Source organism: Montipora capricornis, chromosome 4, assembly GCF_036669925.1.
Source record: "Montipora capricornis isolate CH-2021 chromosome 4, ASM3666992v2, whole genome shotgun sequence".
Lineage (NCBI taxonomy): Eukaryota > Metazoa > Cnidaria > Anthozoa > Scleractinia > Acroporidae > Montipora > Montipora capricornis.
This window is the reverse complement of record NC_090886.1, coordinates 47,580,405-47,595,636: the sequence shown is the minus strand read 5'-3', so window position 1 is coordinate 47,595,636 and position 15,232 is coordinate 47,580,405. Positions and strand designations below refer to the sequence as shown.

Genomic DNA, 15,232 nt, shown 5'->3' with positions numbered 1-15,232 from the left:
TCGTGGGAAAAGAATAGCCGCTCCTCAGAGCCAGCAAGACAAAGTCCAAAGGATCCCTTTTGCCAGCAAGCAAATTCATTGAGGACCATAATCCCAGCCAGGAATTTTTTATTAATTTTTTGTCATTGCTTTCTACCAGCAATGTAGGATGAACATACTTAGCCAGCCAGCAAGTAGAAAAAGAAGAAAAGTGATTTTTACTTAAATTTAACAAGATTTAATCAGCTATTTCAGCGTTACTTCCTTTTAATATCACTGTAAAGCCATTAAGGGCCGTCATCTGAACAAAGTCTAACTTAGACCGTCAAAATGCAAATATAATTTATCTCCTACTCCGCAAATATTTTTTTATAATTCATCATAAATTACACAACGGTCTCCTTTCTGTAGGTCCCATCCTACCTTAAGTTTTCTCGTTTGCGTTAATTTGCTTATTTGTACCGTTCATTTGTATAAAAGTGCCCCTAGAAAAATTATGTGAAAAAGATTTGCCTTAAATGCTCGAATTAGCGCCCAGCTTCAAATAAGCACCCCACTTCGAATTAGCGCCCATCCTAAGGCTCAAAATTTGTAAAAAGCACCCCCCTTCAAGTAAGCGATCCCAATCCCAGCTACGCTGACTATCTTTTTAAGAATTAAGGAAATGAATTAAAGATTATATCGCTCACCTCACGTTGTGTAATTTATGGTCTCTTTGCCAACACTTGTTACTCTCCAGTATCATCCACATTACGCCTAAAACCTGCCAACTTTGATGCACTATCGCATGGGAAGAGAGCGTTCATTTCCTCCCCTTGATCTTCAGAACAACTTGCCTCGTACCATCCCTTTATGTGGCATACAATCTGAATACTATTTAATCTAACCTATGATTTATCATATGCGTCCATGTCCATGCGTGAGGGAGACAAAGATAGCTGGATGGTCTAGCTCTCTTTTCGTGTTTACATACTTGAATTGAGTCCACATGAACGCAAAAAATATTTAAATTTATATATAACTATTATCTATCACGACTAACACTATCATGTTCATTGACAAAATTTACGTCACTAAAAGTATTAACAAATGAACAATTTTTTAAAAAAGCCAGATTATCGGTATATTTATCCTTAATTTTAAAATCACATGATCCCTATCATGACTGTCACCGAAATTGAGACTTCATCATGATAAAAAATAGCCGAAATATACATCCCTTTCATCTGTATCCTTATGCACAAATTATTTAATTACTTTTCGACTATTCTGGAATTTTTTCGAGTTCTTACAAGTTACTATGTCATGGGATCTTGTAGAAATGTTTCATAGTCAATGAAAATTTGCAAAGAAACAGATTCTATTTAAAAAATGTTTTTCACATGATATAAACAAATGCTAGCATTTTACTATTTCATCGTAATTAAATTTAAACTCATATTGGAATATTAAGTTAATAGTCCACTGTTATCCACTGTTAGTGAGAAACTGGTTTAAAAGTTCGAGAAATAATGATATAAAACGATAATGACCTAGCAATCGGTGTTACGATACGACTATACTGTAACCGGGGCCACTTAGACAGATTTGACCAATAACATAAGAAAAATGGTTGTGGGCCAAACAGCAGCTCATAAAAAATTAGTTATACTCAAAGCACGAAATTTAAATGATAAAAGCGAACGCTTGGTCGATTCGAAACTTTACATATAACACCCAGGAGATTGACACTAGCTCTTATTTTGTCATCTAAAAGCACGTTCTTCACTACTATTGCCGCACTTTGCAAAGACTATCGAGACCTCAAGTCAAAAATATAATTAACGTTTCCGTTTTTGTTTATTTTGATTAGGATCAACACCTACCTTTCTTGGAATGTACTCTGACTTTCCTGTAATCCGACTGGTCAATTTTGTCCAGGTGGCTCGGCTATCTGCTGTAAGATCCAAGGGACTGATCAAGAACCTTAAAAAAAAATACCGTTTGTCGACCAATCCTTGCAATAGCATAAGGGTCAGTCTTTTCGTCTGAAAAAGACTTCAAGCATTGTTCGATTAGCCAAAGTTGGACCTGTCAATAACCGAAAACAAACAAAGTAGTCATGTTGTTTGCATTACCTTCCAATTGTTAAACGTAAGTTCACTGAGGAGATACTCAATCGATAAACGTTTGGAGGCACAAAGGCGATCGCCGATGTATTGCAAGATCTTTATAGAAGTCACAAAGACACCACACAAGTCAACCAATTAGGATGCTTTGCAAGTTCTCAACAGAACTCACAACCAATATAATTCGCAGATGTTTTGCAAGTTCTAAGCAGACGTCACAAAGACAATCGCCGATGTATTGCAAGATCTTAACAGAAGTCACAAAGACAATCGCCGATGTATTGCAAGATCTTTATAGAAGTCACAAAGACATCACCACACTAGTTAATCAACGAGAACGCTTTGCAAGTTCTCAACAGAACTCACAACCAATATAATTCGCCGATGTTTTGCAAGTTCTAAGCAGACGTCACAAAGACAATCGCCGATGTATTGCAAGATCTTAACAGAAGTCACAAAGACAATCGCCGATGTATTGCAAGATCTTAACAGAAGTCACAAAGACAATCGCCGATGTATTGCAAGATCTTTATAGAAGACACAAAGACAATCGCCGATGTATTGCAAGATCTTTATAGAAGACACAAAGACATCACCACACGAGTCAACCAATTAGGATGCTTTGCAAGTTCTCAACAGAACTCACAACCAATATAATTCGCCGATGTTTTGCAAGTTCGAAGCAGACGTCACAAAGACAATCGCCGATGTATTGCAAGATCTTAACAGAAGTCACAAAGACAATCGCCGATGTATTGCAAGATCTTTATAGAAGACACAAAGACATCACTAGACTAGTCAATCAACGAGAACGCTTTGCAAGTTCTCAACAGAACTCACAACCAATATAATTCGCCGATGTTTTGCAAGTTCGAAGCAGACGTCACAAAGACAATCGCCGATGTATTGCAAGATCTTAACAGAAGTCACAAAGACAATCGCCGATGTATTGCAAGATCTTTATAAAAGTCATAAAGACATCATTACACTAGTCAATCAACGAGAATGCTTTGCAAGTTCTCAACAGAACTCACAACCAATATAATTCGCCGATGTTTTGCAAGTTCGAAGCAGACGTCACAAAGACAATCGCCGATGTATTGCAAGATCTTTATGTCACAAAGACATCATTACACTCGTCAATCAATGAGAATGTTTTGCCAGTTCTTAATGGTAGTCACGAAGTAATCACCATGCAAGATCCTTACAGTTATAAACATTTCACAGGTGTTTTCAAGAAGTTCGGTAAATAAATTAACGGTCCTGTAGTACTCACACGTAAAATGTGCTAGTTTTCAAAAGTCTTCTTTGCGGTGGAAAGGATGCTTTGAAGGAATAGTGAAAGCATCGCCGATGTAAATTAGCTTCGTAGGACTTTGTCTTTCAAGAATGACCTCTGTAGTGGGTTCTTCTCAGAGCCTTGTCAATTACCAGTCTTCAAAATGTAACTTTTCCCGCAAAAAGTAAAACTGAAACAACGGTTTTGTTGGCTATACAAAGTTATATTTCCCTGAAACGTTAACCCATTAATGGTATGTAAAGGGCTAATTCTTTCACTGCCAAGGGCTTCCCCATTGACGAGTAAAATCGTCTGGCGTTAGACAGAGTAAAATCTACAAGTGTCAATTTGCATTTTTGGCGGTGAAAGGGTTAATGGCCTTGTATGCATGCAGCTGATCAACGTTCTTTTCTTCTATTTTTCCCTTACAGAGAAGTAAACAGATCGACAACAGATTTCTCACTTTTTTTCTTGTTTCCTTTGTGGCGCTTTGCCATGGAACTGTAAAAGGATTTTTTTTATTTCGTCTCACTTTTTAATACTTAAAACTGAATTTTTTTTTGGAGGGAGAGCTGCTTCACTTGCTTCAGATATTCGTCTCTGCGACGCTACAATTTTGGGGACAGCTAATTCACTAATTTTGTTGATAATTAGTTTTACACAATGGGAAGAAATGTTTGATTAAGGTCAATGATGTAGTCAAAATTTGCATGCTTCAAGTCCTTCAACAACATTTCATCTTCCTTTTGTTGGTTAACAGTACAGAATATTTACCACCTCTTTTCACATTTTACTCCCGTTACATGGGCTAATTTTCTAGGAAAATGGAAATCTAAAATTTTTGTATTTAAAGATGTGATAAAAAGAGGAATAAGAACAATTCTCAATTTCGTACAACGTTCAACTGCATCCAGGGCTCGAAATAATTTCCGGAGAGTCTTCCGGTGAAATTCATTTTAGCTCGGTCACCTATCGTTTCTGGCCGGTCAAATTTATCTGATAAATATCTCTTAAAGCAGGGGCCCATGAACCAAAGCTACAGTAGCATTCTAATATATTTCCGAAAAAGTCCTTGCTTGGAGCTTATAGCACAACAGCACTCATTATAAACAATAAAAAAATAAATTATCGGACACATTAAATTCGTCCGGCGCCCCAAAATATGATGATTTCTGGTGTACGTATCACGGTGTGTGAGCTTGATCCTAAAACTCCGCCAGTAATCCATGTTACTCCCCATTAAATTTAATAAAAGGGGAGAAAATTTGTATTCATCGAGAAACTTAATCAATAAAAGTGAAAATGTTTTAATTTTATGACTGGAAATGCGTGAACTTCGCTGTCTTTCAATGCTCCAATTGTAAACAACGGTTCTAGTTGCATTTTCACCCAGGATTTCAGATTGAAGTTACGCAATACACAGCGACTCGCTACATACTGATAACAACTGAAACAACTGAACAGCATGGTGGCGCTATAAAATTTGTATCTGTTCGGTCATGCTAAGAGAACTTGAGGGTTTTCGAAATTACATGGGCTTCAGTATTATTTTCCCGAAAATTTTATTTTCCACGAAAAATAGCCTAACCTGGGGCGTGAAATGTGAAAAATTAAACTTCGAAAGTCGTAGGGAATTAATTAGATAAGCTTCGAAAATTGTACATCATCCTCAAGTTATAGAGAATTCGAGGCAATATTCACTTCTCCGAACAGATATTTAACAGAAAACAGTCGTTGGGTGCCCCTGTCAACTCCACAATTAGTCCGGACATTGTCTTGCAGAAATTTTCGGGAAAATAACACTGAAGCCCTTGCAATTTGGAAAACCCTCAAGTTCTCCTAGGATGACGGAACAAATGCAAATTTTATAGCACCGCTTATATGAATTTCTCATAGATATCCATTGTAGCTATGTAGCTAGCCCGCGGTTCAGGCGCATCGTTTGTGCGGCGTAGAAAGAAGAGAACGGTCTGCCGTGTCACGACAATTTTATAGAACGTTAGACCGATTGAAACTCAGTCCTCCAGAAACACAAAAATGTGATCTCTGACTGTCGCCTCATTTCTTCCAGTATGATCAAACACAAGTATAACCACACCCCCAAAATACTTGAGGTGGAGGTGCCGCAACTCGCATGCAGTGACAACACAATGGAAGTGTGTCATACGATAAAGCTCAAATCGAAAAGAAGACAAAGACTAAAGAAAAAGAAGGGAAAATTCATGATTTCGAAATGTAGATTTACACTAACCTATATATAACGCAACTCTCTACACTACAGGCGTTTTTTTTAAGGGCGGTCGAAAGCTGGAAGCCAGTTTAAGTTCGAATTGCAGAGGTCGTCACTCGATGAAAACACCCGGAAATCAGAACCCACGCTTGTCAATTCGACCGGAGAAAAACACTGGTCAGGTTATCAACATGAAGTATTATAAACAATCTTGCGTCACTGAAGGTTTTGGCGGAACATTTTGATGTAAACGACCAAAAATACCACTGAGAAATTTTGCTCAAGTTTCGAGTACGATAAAGTTTAAAATGTTGCTGACATGAAAGGTCATGAAGATGCATGCACACTGGATAAATGCAAGCAACTAGGAGGGAAAGCCTTGTTTTTGCACAGGGAGACTTCGCAACTCAAATATTGGCAGCTGAGAGACGAGAACGTTATTTCGTTTGTCCCTGTCTCCCCTAATGAGCTCTAAATCACCTGGCGAAATTTAGATCGATATAAAAGAAAAACAGTCAATATTTAGTAACAGCCAGTAACTACAAAGTCATATACTATCAAGCAATTGACCTGGCACACGTTACCACTATGGCGGTCACTAGAATATAGACGGGTCAAAGAATATGGTATCCGTTTCTTGTCAGTACCAGCTGTCACTACTCCCTTTCTAGCTCGACTGGTTGGCAGGACGCAGTTCGATTGTACAGCCCAGTTTTCACTGAACAAAAAGCTAAAATCTATTTTTTAAATTAACTGCACGCCATTACCTTAACTCCTTTTCTGGACCAATTTTCCACTATATGATTTAATTTGAAGCTCCGCTAGGTCTGGGCTGAATGGGAATACAAGTAATTTTAGTGAATAAGAAACACTAAACTTGATAAATATTTCACTAAAAAACTCAAAAATTGCCATCAATAAAGGTCATAAACCATGGCAAGAATGGTGGCGAGCTCAGTGCGAATTAACAAAGAAGGCATAATTTGCCCGCATTTTCTAACATTTACCCGGGCGGAAAACTCTTCGTTATCCGATGCGTAGTTCACTCCGGTTAATTCGAGTATTCGTTCAGACTACTCGCACAACACATACAAATACAAAACCGGTGTACGATGCAGACGATGTATCAGCTACACTAGAGTATTTCAATAAGAAAACCTTATCAACGTACCGTGCTAATGCACATTATTTTGTCGGTCACTAGCAAAAAGTGAGTTAGTAAGCAAGTATTAGTAAGCACTTACTGTTACAAAACAATACTAGGTTGTGATCCCGAGAAAATTGGTACCACGATTCCTAACGAGGTCCAGTTGGACAGCCAGCTCAAAAGTTCCGCCGCTCTCTCTCTCTCTCTCTGGACGTACCGGTCTATGCGCAATGTGAATGAAACAGTTGATTTTGTACTGATTGACAGCCAGTTGTCAGATATTGAATAGAGGAGCGTAGAAGAGTTTTCATTTAAACAGTTTCTGATGTCGTCCGCACGTCATATGATCGGCGTTGTACTGGGCGTTAACTGCTTGAAGTTTTTGCCAGCAAAGCGATAAAAAAAGAATGTGTGAGCCAGGAAGTGGGCGTTGTGTGTCGAGTTCCAGCTAAAAATAATTTGGGTAAAAAAAAATCGCCAGCAAGCTATTATTCCTAACTAATTCCCAGCCAATTTTTTATCTAAGATGTCATACTTCTCAGCCAGCATCACGATGTCTGAGGAACGGCTTTTTTGAATATCGGCTCCACTGAGCACTCCTGTTGGAACTCGATAACTGAGGAATAAAACTCAACAGCTATTACACCTTCGAACATCTGCTTCCCTAATTCTCCGGTTAAACATGAAACACGCTATTAGTGATGTATTGGTGTATTTGTTAATTTAAACACAGGCAAATTATTTCTTAACTGTCAGGCTACCGAGATGCAACTTGTTTTGCCTGGCATACACTTTTCTCAACAGCAACGGTGAATTGGTTCTTTTCTGATTTTAAAGCAATCCATTTTTAAGTTTTATTATCCTTATGGAACTGAATAACTTACGAATAAAAGTCAACAGCTATTACGCCTTCGAACATCTGCTTCCCTAATTCTCCGGTTAAACATGAAAGGTTAGTGATCGATGTATTGATGTATTTGTTAATTTAAATTAAACACAGGCAAATTATTTCTTAACTCAGTGTCAGGCTACCGAGATGCAACTTGTTTTGCCTGGCATACACTTTTCTCAACAGCAACGGTGAATTTGGTTCTTTTCTGATTTTAAAGCAATCCATTTTTAAGTTTTATTATACTTATGGAACTCGATAACTGAGGAATAAAACTCAACAGCTATTACACCTTCGAACATCTGCTTCCCTAATTCTCCGGTTAAACATGAAACGTTAGTGATGTATTGGTGTATTTGTTAATTTAAACACAGGCAATTTATTTCTTAACTTTCAGGCTACCGAGATATAACTTGTTTTGCCTGGCATACACTTTTCTCAACAGCAACGGTGAATTGGTTCTTTTCTGATTTTAAAGCAATCCATTTTTAAGTTTTATTATACTTATGGAACTCGATAACTGAGGAATAAAACTCAACAGCTATTACACCTTCGAACATCTGCTTCCCTAATTCTCCGGTTAAACATGAAACGTTAGTGATGTATTGGTGTATTTGTTAATTTAAACACAGGCAAATTATTTCTTAACTTTCAGGCTACCGAGATATAACTTGTTTTGCCTGGCATACACTTTTCTCAACAGCAACGGTGAATTGGTTCTTTTCTGATTTTAAAGCAATCCATTTTTAAGTTTTATACTAATGGAACTCGATAACTGAGAACTGGGAAATTTAGAATGCCCAATTGTAGCTAAAGTTAACAGACAAAATAATTTGCCTGTGTTTAAATTAACAAATACACCAATACATCACAAACGTTTCGTGTTTAACCAGAGAATTATGTTCGAAGATGCAACTTGTTTTGCCTGATATACACTTTTTTCAACAGCAACGGTGAATTGGTTCTTTTCTGATTTTAAAGCAAACCATTTTTAAGTTTTATACTTATGGAACTCGATAACTGAGGAACTGGGAAATTTAGAATCCCCAATTGTAGCTGTGTAAAATTCATTGCGGGCTAATTGATTTCCCAGCATGTCACAGGGAGGCACATTCAATATTAATCACAGACTTATCAATTTCCTGCTATCCTGATATCATGAAATTGAACCTAACAGCAATTATTTTACCTCAACGTTTGAGCGTGTGCCTGTATACCAGGAAGGCTTCTAGCACCGAATGCCCCGACGTCAACATTGTTTACTGCCTCCATAACTCGTTTGAAAACATGAATACAGAAATCCATGACATTCAGACGAAGACTGCTCAATTAATCCCCCCAAAGAAGCCAACCAAAGTTATTCTGTAAGCTTCGTCCACGTTTTTACCAGAATTTCAGACGGCGAGTCTAATCTGCAGTCACAGGTTGCAGGTCATTGTTTCACCAATACATAAAGTACCCTAAACATTCTTAAAAGCTAACCTTGGGCCTAATTAGGCCTAAACAAAAGTTTTTAGGCCTAAGGTTAGCTTTTAAGAATGTTTAGGAAACATTCTGTATTGGTGAAAAATGAACTGCAACCTGTGACCTGCAGATTAGACCCGCCGAATTTCGGAACGTGATCACCATTTTCCCGCAAAAAATTGCCGACTTGATGGAGACAAATCTCTCTTCGAAAGAGCTGAAAAAAACTTTCCTTCAACAAATTGGCTAACATTTTACCCTGGATGCCAGAGGTCTTCTCGCTCACCAGCGGCGATGAGCGTCGAAGTGGTGCTGGTCGGTGAGAGACGACGGCGACCTGTACCATTTTTCCCCGGGTGAGAGAGTTAATCCATAAATCCTACAGAACGAAAAATGGTTCCGTGTCCCAGAACTAACCGCCACTGTCGATACGCACAAACGAACTGAAATAGATTTGTGTTCCCCACAAAATTCATCTCGCCCCTAAATATGGTCATTCAATAAAAAATTAACTACTTTTTTCTGCTTAACGTAAGTTCACAGTACAATCTGATCGATCCTGAATGCTTTAACACTTTTCTGAATACGAAACACCTTTTGTGTTATGTTTTTAGCCTTTGTTGATGGATATCTACACCGTCAGGAGATGTCCAGCCGAGAATTCCTGAGTCGGCTTAAACTCCTCATGACCTGGTGCAGACCTGCCTTATAATTATTTCCCTAGTTCAGACCAATGTTAAAGGCAATGTTTATCTGCTTTTATTAGGTAGGTTACATGATAAAGAAGTAGGTTCTAAATAAAAAACGAATTCAAGACTAGAATGCAAAAATGGATACCCTATTTATGACCAAAACGGCTGAAAAACCCTACCCTTTGGGGCTGCACATACCTATATGGCCCATGTAAAGGAGTACCCCCCGGGGGGGGGGGGGGGGGGGGGCAACATGCACATATTCCCAAACTGAGACGAGAGAATCAGTTAACAACGTCTTTATTTTGCTCATTTCAAGTGTCTTTTTTTAGTTTTTGTTTTTGTGAGTAGTATAAATAAAGGTAAAAGAAATATAAAACCGTAGTCTTACAGAGCAATTAACTCTAATACTTAGTGACGTTTTTTGACATGAAGACATGAAGAACTCAGTTTGTAGTCAAACTTAGTATACCATTGTCACACAACTTTAAAAACATCAGCCATAAGGACGTTTTCAGGCTCATATCGTAAAATTAAACAAGATTAGAACGCTCTGCCTCGGCCCAAAATTTAGATTTTCTCGTAATTAAAAGTAGTGTAAGTGCAGAACATTTCATAGACGGCTGCTCTAGTTTTGCGTGAGTTTTTATCAATAACTCAGCTAAAATGTGCTTGATTGCGTTCCTCAACAAGGAGATGTCACTTTCAAAAATATCAGCATGTTCCATCTTTAAACTATAGTACAGGGCTTTGGTATACAGTAGCAAGTGAAAGAGCTATCAGAAACCCGCATTTTGTGCACTGCTTTCGAAGCACGAGGTCACCCGTTGAATCCTTGGTGACTTTAACCGGCGTCTTTTTCGCCTTTCCTCGGGTGCAGCTCTAAATTCCCGAAAAAGACGCACCAACATACTGAGGGGTAGAGGGCAGAGTGTTGGGATCCACTGATTGCAGCCTCGAAGCTCGCGGTAGGTAATTGACTTATGAATATAGCAAAGCCGATCAGCTTGTTTTGCTCGCAAAGTACCTTCCCCGCTTCCGCGTTGTGTATCTGTTGATTGGTTCTACAGTGAAGCGAATGACGATTGCTTGATAAAGTCTGAACCAAAGACACAAGACAGTGTTCAATTCCAACAAAATAAAATCGAGGGTTAGGGTGAAAATTGAGTCACCTCATAAACATCTGCCGTTCTAGTATTCCAATTTAATGAAAGATCAGTTCCGACTAGCTCACGAAACGCAAAATACGGAAACGACAAAGCGATGACGACAATGGAGCTCAGTTAAGAATTCAGTGGAAAGAGATGTCCTACCTTTTTCTCGACTGAAAACGGCAGTCTTGAAGCGAAAATTTCGGTTTGAAGTGTTGATATGCAAATTGTATTTAGCGAGCACTCATCCAACCCTCTCAAGCGACGATAAAGTGCCGCATTTCCACCTAAACTGCTCCATCCATAAATAAAGTAAATAAAAGATAGAAACATGAAAAAAATATGGCCAAAAACCAAACCAGGGTTAATCAGTTAAGGGGCCGTTTACATGGAGGTAGGAAGATCCTAGCACTCGGAAGATCCTAGAAGGCGAAACAACTTTTCGTTTGGTTTACATGCAGAAATCTCTGTCTAGATGGAAGTAGAGAATGAAAGCAAGATGGCGGGCGAGAACAACAAACATGTAATTTGTACGGAGCCCAGTAAGGGCCATTCAAATTTTGCGCTCAATTTTTTCTGTCTCGACTTTTTTCTCGCCTTTAAGTTTTTTTCCCGACTTTTTTCTCGACTTTTTTCCCGACTTTTTTCCCGACTTTTTTCTCGACTCTTTTCCCGACTTTTTTCCCGACTTTCTTCTCGACTTTTTTCCCGACTTTTTTCTCGACTTTTTTCCCGACTTTTTTCTCGACTTTTTTCCCGACTTTTTTCTCGACTTTTTTCCCGACTTTTTTTTCGACTTTTTTCCCGACTTTTTTCTCGACTTTTTTCCCGACTTTTTTCTCGACTTTTTCCCGACTTTTTTCCCGACTTTTTTCTCGACTTTTTTCCCGACACCCTTTAAAACAACGGCAGATAGTTTGTATGCCACAGTGGATTTCGGTTTGACAGAGATAGGCGCGCAGGAATAAATAGGATTGATGACGTTTTATTACCAAATGCCCGTGAGTAACTTGTTTTCACGGGTAGTAGCCAAAACGCGGGGCCGGGGTGTCTTTTTTTTTTCCCATTTTTTTTGGTTTCAATTTTTATCGTTATTCTCCTGTTGGTTTTTGCGATAACCTTAGTCTTTTCGAAAACCGGAGTTTGTTTTTGGAAGTTAAGATCATTTCCGGAAATGCTGAAATTGGAGTTTATGAAATATACGCCAACTGCCAAAAACACTGAAGACTCGCTGATCTCTACACTTCAAAACAGCATTGCAATGTTTACTTCTTGAGAAAAATAAAAAAAATGTGATCGTCACGCAGTCACACAAAGTTTAAATTTCCTCATTGCTTGTGTTGCTGTCATGTTGTTGTCTGTCTTTACTAGAAACGGTTTGTAGTAAAGCCAGAGTCGCACGGGAACTTGCTAGTCAATTCTATTCGGACGTCACGGGATCGAATCCAATATCACTATAAAAAACAGAACAACATTGAAAACAATTTTGCGAAAACAAGCAAATGATAACGTTGTGTGACGACTATCGTGGAACTGTGGCTATGTTCTGTTTCGTTTTAATTGTATTGCGGAGGCTTTTTACTAAGTAAACATTAAAATGTGCTTTTAAAATGTGGAGCTCAGCGAGTCTTCAGTGTCTCAAGGAGTTAGTGTATATTCCCCACAAAAACTCCAATTTCAGTCTGAGATTCTCTTAATTTCGAAAAACAAAGATGCCTCTTTCGTAGATTCCGTATAAATGAAAGAAAGATGCCAAACATTCGAATATAACATTACAGGAGAACAACGTCAAAAATTGAAACAAAAAAAAATTGGAAAAAAAAAGACACCCCGACCCCGCGTTTTGGCTACTACCGTTTTCACGGGTGAAATATTTTAGTGATTGGATTAATGTCGTACAATATTTTTTGAATTACCATGGTATACGGAAAGGTTTTCGATTACTGAAATGGAAAGACGAGCCTTTGTGATAAAAAACTCTTCGCAGCGGGGGCAGCTGTTGTGTCAACTATTACTAGATATTTTTTCCAATGACTTTTCTGTTCTATTTTATGCATGTAAAGCTCACTTGATCACTTTATCGAGAGTTGCGGTATAAAAATTTCATTACGGGTAATTACCATGAGTAAGTGGAATGCTGCCGAAAGGTATACGCTGGAAATAGAGAAAAGTAGAGGTTGGGACAGGGGGGAGGGGTACGGGAGACGGTAGGGGAGAGGGAAAGAAGCGGGACGCGAAAAAATGCGGAAGAGGGCGGAAGGTGAGCGATAGTTTTCACTGAAATCTTTTTTACTCTGGGCGGGATGTATAGCAGAGAAAGGCACGGGGGCTGGGATGTACGTCTGCATGATGCCAAACATGCCTTAGTCAAGAATGTCAGCCTACACATCCATGTAGAGAGAAACAAACTGGTCTTACATCAAACACTGGGTCTCAGTGGAATAAAATGTCGGTCGTCAGCTCAGTCAACTGTCCAATATGATGCTTAGACACCGACGTTCAAAGAGTCACTCGTGCGAAAAGGTACCTTTATTGCACAATACTTGAGGCATACAGACTCATAATCATCAAAGAAATTTAAAAAAATATATATGTGCTTCTTAATCCTGGAACAATAAGAAGACCCTTTTCTGAAGAAGAGAGAGTTTACATGCATTCCGAGCACACGAGACGGAATTAAACTAGGTCTTCAATGCTCTCGAGCAAAGTGGAATATAATATGACTGCTTCTTCATCCGTTGTGGCCATATTGAGGTTTTGCTCTTGCATTATAATCGATACTAAGTGAGTGAACTCTTCAACACAACCACTTCCTGGAGACCTGTGGCAACAACTTTCCTCTACAACATCGACATCATCAAGGTCTACAAATTCCTTGAGGTCTTCTCCTCCAGTACATTCTGGAAAAAAGAAAAGCATGTCGGGTCGACCACCGGGTGACTCAGCATTGGTGGATGGCCTTATCTTGTGCAAATTCCACAGTACAGCTACTTTATGAAGCTCATTGCGAATCACAGGCAGAAAACAGAACTTAAGACATTCCTCTTGCACTACATCATCATCACAGTAAAGACCGCAGTCCCTCATACCCTATCTTTAAAAAAGCGAATCCACCAGTCTGCACAGGCCCTCCTAAGAATACCCCACCATGCTTCAATACGTTGATTGGAAACTGACTTGCCATACAGAAAACTTTTATCTGCAGCCATTGTGTCATTCCCGTCTCGCCTGAAGAAGCGCTGTAGAGCTGCAACGTATGTATTTTCTGTCCCACAGTCCGCTCGTATCATCTTAGGTGTTCCTCCGATTTGCCTGACACAGTCAACGAAGTACTGTGCTATGATAGAAGGGTCATTGTTAGAAGGGCCGACCTCTAACCACATAATACGTCGGCTATACCCGTCAATGGCGCCGTGTACACAAAAGCCAAAGGGCTTTAACTTGTCATATCCATCAATATGCCATAGGTGATTTGGACCCTTTGTTCTGTACTGTCTTCTCTGCAGTCTATGTCTTGATCGTGCAGCTACACCATCAGGATCTAATATTTTTAACAGTTCTCTCACCGTTTCCTTATCAACTACAAGCCTTTGAGTCATCTGCCTGTATCCGATAGTGCTGCCGCTGTCCCGTAATTCCTCTTGAACTGCACGACAAACTTGTGGATCGCTGCAGTTACCTCTCCTTCTAAGACCACGAGCACGCAATGTTCGCTTCAGCGGACGGATGCTTAACGTTATATCGTGTAGCAAGCCCAAAAAAAGCAAGATCTCGTCATAGCCGAGTCCAGTAGAAAAGTATTGTTCAATCAGTGTGTCTCGCTCAACCGGCTGATTATTGAGGCTCAAGGCCGGTAAATAAGGTGGAAGAACCCCAGCACTTTCCGTTAGAATTGCAATAAAAACCAAGAAGGAAAGCCTTGCTGCCGCCATTTTGATTTTATTCGATCACGAAGTCGAGAAAAATGCTCGGCACAAACTGAGAAAAAAGTCGAGAAAAAAGTCGACAGAAAATTCGAGAAAAAAGTCGAGAAAAAAGTCGAGAAAAAAGTCGAGAAAAAAGTCGGGAAAAAAGTCGATCGATTGCTCGTTACTTTCCACTGTGTCTCTCGTTTGGGCGGCGGTGTATCTTTGAAACAAAATTGGTCCTAAACATTGTCGGCGGTCATCAGAATCATTAGAATCGTCCTGTGGCAACGCCAGACGAAATTGTCGACCTTTGGCAGCTGAATACCGTAACACCCGCCCGCCGCCATGTTTGTTCAAGATTCAAGATGGCGGGCGAATAGTTGTG

At 39.3% G+C, this 15,232-nt stretch overlaps 1 protein-coding gene and 1 pseudogene across 3 annotated transcripts in view; both read right to left on the bottom strand.

Moving 5' to 3' along the window:
* Positions 1–6,429, bottom strand: part of LOC138044823 (uncharacterized) — a 19,244-nt gene extending 12,815 nt beyond the window's left edge. For 2 of the 3 annotated variants that reach the window (XM_068891236.1, XM_068891240.1), the window contains exons 1-2: positions 6,364–6,429; positions 1,845–2,016 (exon numbers count right to left, since the gene is read on the bottom strand). The gene's annotated coding sequence lies outside the window, so the exon portion shown is untranslated. Of the gene's footprint in view, positions 1–1,844; positions 2,050–6,363 lie in introns of all 3 variants that reach the window. The other variant, XM_068891237.1, reaches the window with a different exon arrangement.
* Positions 6,430–13,615: 7,186 nt separating this feature from the next.
* Positions 13,616–14,871, bottom strand: LOC138046777 (uncharacterized; annotated as a pseudogene).
* Positions 14,872–15,232: the final 361 nt, after the last annotated feature.